We start from the raw sequence: 10431 nt of genomic DNA, 5'->3' as shown, positions 1-10431 counted from the left end.
CAAAAGTCCATCTGTATGGAGTTTCTTGATGCGCTTTACGCCGATATGACCAAGGAGGCAGTGCCACTAGTATGTGGGACTATCATTATCAGCCTTGCATCTTTTAGCACTCACACTATGAATATGTGTATCATCACGATCGGGATTCATTAGGAATAAACCATTAACCAGTGGGGCATGACCATAAAACATACCACTCATATAAATAGAACAACCATTATTCTCAGATTTAAATGAGTAGCCATCTTGCATCAAGCGAGATCCCGATACAATGTTCATGCTTAAATCTCGTACTAAATAGCAATTATTAAGGTTTATATCTAATCCCGAAGGTAGATGTAGAGGTAGCATGCCGACGGCGATCACATCGACCTTGGAACCATTCCCGGCGCGCATTGTCACCTCGTCCTTAGCAAGCCTACGCTTGTTCTGTAGTTCCTGCTTAGAGTTGCAAATGTGAGCAACATCAACGAAATCAAATACCCAGAAGCTACTATGAGCGCTGGTAAGGTATACATCAATAACAAGTATATCACATATACCTTTGACGTTCTCGGCCTTCTTGTCCGCTAAGTACTTGGGGCAATTCCACTTCCGGTGACCGGTTCCCTTGCAGTTGTAGCACTCACTCTCAGGCTTAGGTCCTTTCTTTGACTTCTTCCAGGCAACTGGCTTACAAGGCGTGCAACAGCTTTTTCGTCTTTCTTGAAGCTTTTCTTACCCTTGCCCTTCTTGAAACTGGTGGTCTTATTCACCATCAACACTTGATGCTCTTTCTCGATTTCTACCTCCGCAGATTTTAGCATTGAATTTAACTCGGGAATAGTCTTTTCCATCTCTTGCATGTTGTAATTCATCACAAAGCCTTTGTGGCTAGGTGGAAGCGACTGCAGGATTCTGTCAGTTACCGCATCATATGGAAGTTCAACTCCCACCTGAGACAAGCGATTGTGCAACCCACACATTCTGAGTATGTGCTCACTGACACAATTATTCTCCTGCATCTTACAGCTAAAGAACTTGTCGGAGACTTCATATCTCTCGACCCCGACATGGGCTTGAAAAACAAGTTTCAGCTCTTCGAACATCTCATATGTTCCGTGTTGCTCAAAACGCCTTTGAAGCCCTGGTTCTAGACTGTAAAGCATGCCACACTGAACGAGAGAGTAGTCATCACTCCGTGACTGCCAGGCGTTTCTAGCTTCCTGGTCTGCCACGGGAACGGGAGGATGACCTAGTGGTGCATCAAGGACATATGCCTTCGTGGAAGCCATGAGAATGAGCTTCAAGTTACGATCCCAATCCGCATAATTGCTACCATCATCTTTTAGCTCAGTTTTCTCTAGGAACAACTTGAAGTTGAATGAGACATTTGCCTTGGCCATGGGATCTACAATATTTGTAAAGACAATTTTAGACTAAGTTCATGATAATTAAGTTCATCTAATCAAATTACTAATGAACTCCCACTTAGATTGACATCCCTCTAGTCATCCAAGTGTTACATGATCCACGTCGACTAGCTCGTGTCCTATCATCACTTGAGACGGACTAGTCATAAATGGTGAGCATCTCCATGTTGATCGTATCAACCATAGGACTCATGTTCGACCTTTCGGTCTCCCATATTCGAGGCCATGTATGTACATGCTAGGCTCGTCGAGTCAACCTAAGTGTTTTGCATGTGTAAACTGGCTTACACCCGTTGTATGCGAACGTTAGAATCTATCACACCCGATCATCACGTGGTGCTTCGAGACAAAGAACCTTCGCAATAGTACACACTTAGGGGAATACCTATCTTGAAATTTTTAACGAGAGATCATCTTATATTTGCAATAGTCGTTCTAAGCAATAAGATGTAAAACATGATAAAAATGACATGCAATCATATAGTGACATGATATGGCCAATATTATCTTCCTCCTTTGATCATCATCTTCGGGGCACCATGATCAGCATTGTCACCGGCATGACACCATGATCTCCATCATCATGATCTCCATCATTGTGTCTCCATGAAGTCGTCATGCCAACTATTACTTCTACTACTATAGCTAACCGTTTGCGATAAAGTAAAGTAATCAACATGGCGTTGCATCTCATACAATAAATTAAGACAACTCCTATGGCTCCTGCTGGTTGTCATACTCATCGACATGCAAGTTGTGAATCTTATTACAAGAACATGATCAATCTCATACATCACATATGTAACATCACATCCTTTTGGCCATATCACATCACATAGCATACCCTGCAAAAACAAGTTAGACGTCCTCTAATTGTTGTTACATGTTTTACGTGGCTGGTTAGGGTTTATAGCAAGAACGTTTATCACCTACGTGACAGCCACGACGTTGATATGCCAATGCTATTTACCCTTCATAAGTACCCTTTTCATCGAATCCAATTTGACTAAAGTGGGAGAGACAAGACACCCACTAGCCACCTTATGCACCAAATGCATGTCTGTCGGTGGAACCAGCCTCACGTAAGCGTACGTGTAAGGTCGGTCCAGGCCACTTCATCCCACAATACCGCCGAAAAAATATAAGACTAGTAACGGCAAGCAAGTTGACAAATCGGCGCCCACAACTTTTGTGTTCTACTTGTGCATAGAACCTACGCATAGAACCTTGGCTCGGATGCCACTATAGGGGATCGTAGTAATTTCAGGAAAATTCCTACACCATACAAGGATCTATCTATGGAGAAACCAGCAACGAGAGATGTTATAGAGCATCTTCATACCTTTGAATATTGCTAAGAGGAAACGTTACTATGAACGCGGTTGATGGAGTCATAGTCGCAGCGATTCAGAACGCGGTGGATTCCGATCTATGTGCCGAACTACGGCACCTCCGCGTTCAACACACGTGCAGCCCGGTGACGTATCCAACACCTTGATCCAGCAAGGAGGAAGTAGAGGTTGAGGGAGAGAGCTCCGGCAGCAGGACGACGTGGTGGCGGTGGAGCTACGTGGTTCTCCGGCAAAGCTTCGCTAAGCTATGCAGAGGACGAGGATAGATAGAGGAAGGGCTGCGCTGAGAGAGAGAGTTTTCGTGTTCTCCAAAGGCAAAAACCCCTCTAATATATATAGGGGAGAGGGAGGAGGTGCCCACCCTTAGGGAGGTGACGGCCCGGGCAGGGACAGGTGGAGGCGCACCCCTAGGTGGGCATTGGGCCTCCTGTGCTAGGGTTTCTCCCCTTCCCCCTCTTGTTGCGCCTTGGGCCTAGGTGGGAGGTGCACCATCCCAATATAGGCTGGTTCCCTTCCACCTTTTGGCCCATGCTAGACATTGGGGCTGGTGGCCCCTCCCGGTGGACCCACGTATCCCTCCCCGTGGTCCCGGTACGATATCGGTGACGCCCGAAACACTTCTGGTTCAGAAACCTCACATCCTATATATCAATCTTTACCTCCAGACCAATCCAGAGCTCCTCATGACGTCCAGGATCTCATCCGGGACTCCGAATAACCTTCGGTAACCATGTACACTATTTCCCTATAACCCTGGAGTCATCGAACCTTAAGTGTGTAGACCCTATGGGTTCGGGAGAAGTGCAGACATGACCGAGAAATCTCTCCAGCCAATAACCAATAGCAGGGTCTGGATATCCATGTTGGTTCCCACATGTTCCATGATGATATCATCGGATGAACCACTATGTGAAAGGATTCAATTGATCCCATATGCAATTCCCTTTGTCTATTGGTATGATACTTGCCCGAGATTCACTCGTCGGTATCCCTATACCTTGTTCAATCTCGTTACCGGCAAGTATCTTTACTCGTTCCATAACGCATCATCCTGTGACTAACTCCTTAGTCACACTGAGCTCATTATGATGATGGATTACCGAGTGGGCCCAGTGATACCTCTCCGTCACACGGAGTGATAAATCCTGGTCTCGATTCGTACAACTCAACAGACACTTTCGGAGATACCCGTAGTGCACCTTTATAATCACCCAGTTACGTTGTGACATTTGGTACACCCAAAGCACTCCTACGGTATCCGGGAGTTGCACAATCTCATGGTCTAAGGAAATGACACTTGACATTAGAAAAGTTTAGCAGACGAACAACACGATCTAGTGCTATGCTTAGGATTGGGTCTTGTCCATCACATCATTCCCCAATGATGCGACCCCGTTATCAATGACATCCAATGTCCATGATCTAGAAACCATGATCATCTATTGATCAACGAGCTAGCCAACTAGAGGCTCACTAGGGACACATTGTGATCTATATATTCACACATGTATTACGGTTTCTGGTTAATAAAATTATAGCATGAATAATAGACAATTATAATGAACTGGAAATATAATAATAACAAATTTATTATTGCCTCTAGGTCATTTTTCCAATAGAAGGTAGCTTTATCGGCAGCGGTAGACTTGGCAAGAGGCATCGCGGTCCCTCCAGTCGTGGTAGCCCCATCAGTGGCCACCTTATCACGAGTGGAGCTCATCGACTTGACGAGCCCCTTTGAAAACTACTTCTAAATCGAGGAAGGTCATGACAATGGTGGATGCGCGATGTTTGTATGCATCCATGGCATAGTGAATATTTTGTGCTGTTCATCTTTATTTAAGTTAAAAAACTATTTGTAAGTTAGTGATCATATGAACTAATGTCAACTAATCAACTTCAAAATAAGACATTTTGTGGTGAAAATTTGCTAAATGTTTGTGTCGTATGTTTGTGGGCATGTGAAAATTTAGGGCGAATTTCACGTCTACGTTTGAAAATGAGGATGAACTGTGTGAGATGAACCCACCTTGAAAAATCTTGGAAAAAGTTACCCACCTTAAGTGATGCAAAAATTCATGGTTTTGTGGCGTTTTGTTACAACATACACACTTTGTTATTTTTGAACTATGTGCGATCTTGGTTGCTTCCACCCCGATTCAGTTCCTTTACCAAAAATTAAGTGGGAGCGGTATTTCAAATGTCGCCCTCCCTTGTTCACCATCGACCCTATAATAAAATTTGAGCTGCTGAGGCAATTGAACCATCGGCATCCCTCATCCAACACCATCTCCACCGACACCATTAATACTATAATTTTCAGTAGCAGCAGCACATCCGCAACCCCCCCCCCCCAATCCACAGAACACCAACCCCCCTCCCTTCTCCCCCGCTTGAACCCTAGCGTTCCCTTGCCGCCAGCCTCCACGACCAACCAAAGTTGGTCTGCCCGTCCCTCCTAGCTAAACAATTTCAGGTTACCCACCGATCCACATACACCATCACCACCCTGAGTTTTTAGATGAGGTCGACGGTGTCCCTCCCCCCTTAGATACCCATCCCGTACTCCAAAGATACGCATCCTAATTATCCTGACCACATATCCCGTGGAGTTCGAGGGGAGTACAAGCAAAAAAGAGGTCTTGTGTGGTCTCTCCGCCATACACTAGCGAGGTGGCCTCCTTTTGTGTCGACAATTTGATCCTGGAGGAACACCTCACCGTGGAAATCGGTGAGGATGTTGCCTGTGTTTCCATGTCGAAGGCTACAAATCGGTCGGTGCACGTATTCTTGTATCTCAGGAGAGCCGACTATGAAATCAAGCTCATCAACATCGAGGGCTTCACTTGGGCCATGTCACAAGTTAAGTGATTCACCGCCAATGCCTCTGGTTCAATCACCATAGATCTCTTCAAAGGCACCGCTATCCTCCACCTCACGGTCAAGGATATGCCATCCTTTTACGCCATCGAGCCCCTTTTGTCATTTATCAAGGAAACGTTCTATGACGGTGGCTTGGGATTCTTAGCTCCAAAGTCATATCTCATCAACCAACAGAAGGGCACACAATACAGCTGTTACAAGGGGAAATATTCCATCTTCGACATCAGTAAGTGCACCCAGGGCACCACAAATTCCAAGTGGAAGGAGCCCATCCATGACAAGTGAGGCAACATCCTATGAGCAAATCATACTTTTTCTAGCTAGTCCTCCCATACCCGTTATTGTTGTAGCTTTTGCCATGCGATAATAATGAAGTGTTTAATTGAGCATTTGTCCAATTTTCATGGAGATGCCTTGCTTTTCATTGTCTGGTTGTTAGGTTGGTTGCATTGAGTATTTGTTTGATTTTAAATTGCTATATTTGGTTGTTACAATGAGCATATACGCTTGTTTCTTTCAGTTATTCACATGGTGATGTCCATTATGTGCAAGTATGAGCTGTGTAGTTCAATTTCATCAATACCACCTGTCATGCATGGTGTTGTTTACCAGTGCTCTTAGCTCCTGCTTCAAACATTTGTGTCCTGTTTCTTTGTATTTGGTTGTCAGGTTGGTTGAAGTGAGCATTGTCTAGTTTTCAATAAGATGCTTTGCTTTTCTATATCTAGTTGTAAGGTTGATTGAAGTGAGCATTTGTCTTATTTTCAAGTAGATGCATTACTTTTCTGTATCTGGTTGTTAGGTTGATTGTATCCAACATTTTTCTAGTTTATAATGGCTACATTTGGTCGTTATAGTGAGCATATATGCCTTGTTTATTTCAAAAGATACCTTGTAAATTAGGTTGATGTTAAGCATGTTGTACTTATCATGACATTCCATGTGCTTGCACACGACAACAATGGGAGTGGCCGACGTTTTCCACCGTGGTTTTTTCATCCCTCCGCATATACTCCATTCGTTCCATAGTGCAGTACATATACTCCCTCCTTTCCTAAATATATGTATTTTTAGACATTCCACTATTGGACTACATACAGACGTATATAGACATATTTTAGAGCGTAGATTCACTCATTTTGCTTCGTATGTACTCCTCTTTTGGAATTTCTAAAAAGACTTCTATCTAGGAAAAGGGGGAGTAGATTTTTTGACTAGGCAAACATTGCAAAGCGTGAAAAAATTTATAGAGAATAGTATTTATATATACCATAGTAAAGTATATACAATATGAAAGTAAATTTTGTGATGTATCTAATGAAATGGAATTGGAATTCTAGATGTATATGTTTTTCTCTACAACAGCTTGGTTAAAGTTATTAGTAAATGTTGACTTCTCAAAATGTTTATATGCAATTCATTGTGGAACTGATGGAGTGATATATTACTACATTCTGCAACTTTGTTTAGCTTCTAATATTGTCTTCTTTCTTGTAGGTACATATGTACGTGGCAAAGATCCATGCCTAGACCCTTTTTGCATGTGGGGCAATGGAAATTCATGCACCCGCACCAAGTGATGAAACTGATAAGGCTTGTTAGAGAAATGAGGAAAAAGATGCCAACTAGACTATTTGTTTACACCCTATCCAACACAACGGTGAGTTGTAGGATGGTAACTATGAACTCCATAGCCATCTATTAGTACTGCCCATAATGAGTTGTCACACAACAATGTTTGAAACTTTTTCTTTTGAAGTCGTTCACAGAGCAGTTTACTCATGATTACCTCACAAAGTACATGATTGGTGGACTTGTAATGAATGTGAAAGTATATTATCAAAACTACAATGAGTATCGATCAGTCGTAATGAAGAGAGTGAAGGATGGGTGGGCGACCATCACTTGGGGTTGGCCAAGAGTCATTCGTGCATTCGTCATGGAGAAGGGCACAATATCGACATTCTGCTTCAGCTTCTCCAGCAAGCAGGATGACTTTTGGCTCTCTCTTGACCATCTTTAATACAACCATTATTCCATCATTCTTTATTTGTCCCTTCTGTTTTTACTTGATGTTTATGTAGTTCTTGACTATATGTACATGTGAATTGAATTATTCATTTGTTCTTCAACCCATATTTAAACATGATTGTATATGAAATACATGATTTTCTACTTTCAAATGTAGGTTAGGTGAATTACGAATGAAGGTATTAAATTGGGAGTTAATTATGCTCTACAAGCCATTACAATGCACACAGTTTGAGAAAAACCCCGTCTCCGATCAACTTCCAGATCATGCACGTTTCTCAACTCGCGGCGTGTGCGATGAATCTCTGTTGCCCACATGGTCAGCCAAGAAATAGCATGTGATATTAAGAACAATAGTGCACACAGTTACTTATTATCAAGTGTTTGTGATATTCTCCTTATCACACAAGATTTTCTATCATGAACCGTTTATGATGTGTGCCCATCATAAATGTTGGTCAAAGGAGAACGCATGCTATCGATCTTTATCCGACACAGGTAGTCTGGATGAAACGTTTGAGAAGTATGGATGACAGGTTTGGGACATTTTATAAATCACAAACGTTCATCAAAAGAGCCATGTGTGGGATGGATTCAACCTTCACATATGGTTTTATAAGGAAAAACGTATGCAGTCTTATATCCTTTCACAAACGGTCATAGTGGAACTAAATGTGTGTGATAGTCTTCTTATCATACATGGGTTATAGTTACAAACTATTTATGATGTCGTGCAGATCACAAACGGTGCACCGCAGAGTAACACGTGCATTGGTAATGCGATATCACACGAGTAGAAAAGATGGGCCGTATGGGAAATTTGACATATCTCAAACGGTTGTGTGATAACACCCGTTTCTGATAGGTGCGTACATCTCATATGTTTAGTTTTGCGAAACCTTTGCACCTATAGGTCACCATCATCGATGATTTTTCCGTGTCGTGTGGAATGCACCCGCTTATGTTGTCTCGATATAGCCGCTTCCAAGCCTGGGTAAAGGAGGAGGATTGTGATAGGCTTGGAAAGGCAACGTCAAAACCCAACCAATCTTATGGAGATGAAACCCAAAATATTTTCGTTGGGGCATAACCCTCTCAGCGACACACTACAGCGGAACCTAGTTGTGGTGTCAAATGGGCAAGGGTCGGGCCGTCACCCCCAGGTAGAGCGCCGTATTGGGATCTCGATACAGTGGCATCTGAGTGAGGATCGGGTCATCACATCCTTAGTGGCTCGGTACATGGGCTCTCGGTGTACTGGAATATTAGCAAGGGTATTTGCATTTGACATGATGAGTGAGAAGGATAAGGAAGCTAGCCAAGCCTAGGAGGATTCACTTAGTTAGGTGGAACGTAGGGTCACTGACATGTAAGCTTCAGGAGGTAGTTGATACAGCGATGAGGAGATGTCTTGATATCGTTCGCATCCAAGAGACCAAATGGAGGGGATATAAGGTGAAGGAGGTGGAGGGTATGGTCTTCGAGCTATGGTACACGGGGACGGTTGCAAACAGAAATGGAGTAGGCATCTTGATCAGTAAGATCCTCAAGAATGGATTGGTAGACATCAAGAGAAGTGGGGACCGAATTATCCTGGTCAACTTGGTAGTTGGGGACTTAGTTCTCACCGTTATCAGCGTGTATTATCTGCAAGTAGGCCACAATGAGAACACCAAGAGGGAGTTCTGGGAAGGCCTAGAGGACATGGTTAGGAGTGTTCCGATTGGTGAGAGGCTCCTCATAGGATGAGACCTCAATGGCCACGTGTGCACATCTAACTCAGGTTTTGAGGGAGTGCATGGGGGATTTTGCTATGGCATCCGGAATCAAGAAGGAGAAGATCTCTTAAGCTTTTGCACTAGGCTACGACATGATCATACCTAACACCCTCTTTAATAAGAGATTATCACATCTAGAGAGTTACAGTAGTGGTCAAGACTCTAGCTACATTGATTTCATCCTCTTGAGAAGAGAAGACACGCGTGTGTGAGTATACTGTAAGGTGATACCTCGAGAGAGTGTTGTCCATCAACATAAGCTTGTAGTTGCTAACTTCCGCTTTCGGATTTGTGTCTAGCGGGACAAGCATGCCAAAATCGCTAGAACGAAGTGGTGGAATCTCAAGGGGGAGGTAGCTCAGGATTTCAAGGAGATGGTCATTAAGGAAGACCCTTGGGAGGAAGGAGGTGATGCACACAACATGTGGATGAAGATGATGACTTGCATTCGTAAGGTGGCCTACAAGGAGTTTGGAGTGTCCAGGGGAAGTAGAACAGAAGCTAAAGATACCTGGTGGTGGAACAATGGTGTCTAGAAGGAAATTAAAGAGAAGAAAGATTGTTTGAGACGCCTATATCTCGATAGGAGTGCAGGCAACATAGTTAAGTACAATATGGGAAAGAAGGCCGCAAAGCGATCTGTGTGTGAAGCAAGGGGTTGGGCGTATGAGGACCTCTACTAGCGGTTAGACATGAAGTAAGGAGAAAGGGACATCTATAAGATGGCCGAGATCGAAGAGAGGAAGATGAGGGATGTTAACCAAATCAAGTGCATCAAGGAAGGAGCATATGAACTCCTCGTGAAGAGCTATGAGATTAAACATAGATGGGAGGGGTACTTTGACCAGCTGTCCATTGGGGAGAGTGAGTGCTCTACCATTGAAATGGACGACTCCTTTGATGATACTAGGAGGTGTTTTGTGCGGTGAATCCAGGAGTTGGATGTTAAGGAAGCTTTAAGTAGGATGAAATGAG

General features: G+C 43.4%; 1 pseudogene; it reads left to right on the top strand.

Annotated features, from left to right (window-relative positions):
* The first annotated feature begins 8736 nt into the window (after window positions 1–8736).
* On the top strand, window positions 8737–10157 carry LOC123397822 (annotated as a pseudogene).
* The last annotated feature ends 274 nt before the right edge of the window (window positions 10158–10431 follow it).

This window comes from Hordeum vulgare, chromosome 1H (assembly GCF_904849725.1).
Source record: "Hordeum vulgare subsp. vulgare chromosome 1H, MorexV3_pseudomolecules_assembly, whole genome shotgun sequence".
Lineage (NCBI taxonomy): Eukaryota > Viridiplantae > Streptophyta > Magnoliopsida > Poales > Poaceae > Hordeum > Hordeum vulgare.
The sequence above is the reverse complement of the archived record's forward strand: the minus strand, read 5'-3'. Positions and strand labels throughout refer to the sequence as shown.